The sequence below is a fragment of the Argentina silus genome (assembly GCF_951799395.1).
Source record: "Argentina silus genome assembly, chromosome: 22".
In the NCBI taxonomy this organism is placed as follows: Eukaryota; Metazoa; Chordata; class Actinopteri; order Argentiniformes; family Argentinidae; genus Argentina; species Argentina silus.
The window spans coordinates 13,194,972-13,196,263 of NC_139676.1; the positions used below are offsets into that span (position 1 = coordinate 13,194,972).

Sequence of the window (1,292 nt, forward strand, 5' to 3'; positions counted from 1 at the left end):
ATCGGTGGTGTGCCAGACACACAGTCTAGGGATGACTGGGGAACAACTGGGCCAGCTGGGCATAGCAGTTCTCCCCCGACAGCGACGGGGCATCTGACGCCTACCAGCTGTCTAAAGCAGCTTCCTCTTCTCTTCTCCTTCCCGATGACGAGGTCAGGGGAGAGTTCACTCCCTGTAGGTATTCAACAGGACGAGGACACGAGGGGACGGAGCCACTTCAGACTATTGAGATGCACCCCAAGGTATGACACAGGTAAAACCAGACTGCATATTTCTACCTACAGCTTATCTGGAGACAGTGACACTGACCTTTCTCACTCTGTCTTCATAGTGTGACTCAGGACTGGCAGCTACTCTCCCTATGCTGGTCAACATGAGGTCCCGAGAGGCTTTAGTGACCATATGTAATATCTGGAAAAGAAAGGTTGTTTTTGTTCCATTACCTTCAGATCAAGTGTCCCATGGCTTCCATCAAAAAATAATTAGAGGACACTTGGGACATTGGATCTGGATTCAGTAAAGAAATTGGTGCAATACTGCCCCCTTGTGTGACTAGACAGAACTACAGCTGCATTAACCTGCATTACCTCATACCTGAAGAGATCATTACATCATTAAGTTCATTTTCAAAGGAATTACACCACTAGTTGTGCCTTGACAATGTCGTACCTCACTTCAAAGATCAGGGATAACCTTCACTGCTCTCTTCATAGTCTGATGTACTATGAATCTGAAATTGAAAAAAAAATAAAAAATAGAAATGTATAAAAGTATCGGCCAAAAATGTCTCTGTTCTACATTACATACTGTACCTGTGGCAAACGAATACAGACCATTTAAAATGCATTGTAAAATAGAATAGGTTGTAAATAAATAGTCACAACACAGTGTTATAATAGTTATTTATTTATTATAAACATTTGGAAAGGCAAGATGAAAAACAAATGGCTAACATTGTAGCACTTGGGGGGGAGGGCGGGGAGCGGGGGGGGGGGGGTGATACAGTACTGAATAACACTTGGATAATTGTATTTAGTTGTACTGAGAGGAATGTTGTTTTCATGCAAATACAGTCCTGTAACGCACACGCACGCACGCACACACACACACACGCACGCACACACACACGCACGGTTTGGTGTGCAGACACAGGCTCCTACTGCCCAAGTCCAAGGATAAGATGCTCCAATCTAAACTATAATTCCACAAATGAAAATCCATTCATCGAGAATGGACCAATTCCGACGTACAAATTTGCAAGTGTGCAAGCAAACTTCTGTCAACCTAAAGAA

At 43.6% G+C, this 1,292-nt stretch overlaps 1 protein-coding gene across 2 annotated transcripts in view; it reads right to left on the reverse strand.

Moving 5' to 3' along the window:
• Nucleotides 1-928: 928 nt before the first annotated feature.
• rhot1b (ras homolog family member T1) overlaps nt 929-1,292 on the reverse strand; it is a 14,361-nt gene continuing 13,997 nt past the window's right edge. For both annotated transcript variants that reach the window (XM_083693615.1, XM_083693616.1), the window contains one exon: nt 929-1,292. This exon is cut by the window's right edge and continues 744 nt beyond it. The gene's annotated coding sequence lies outside the window, so the exon portion shown is untranslated.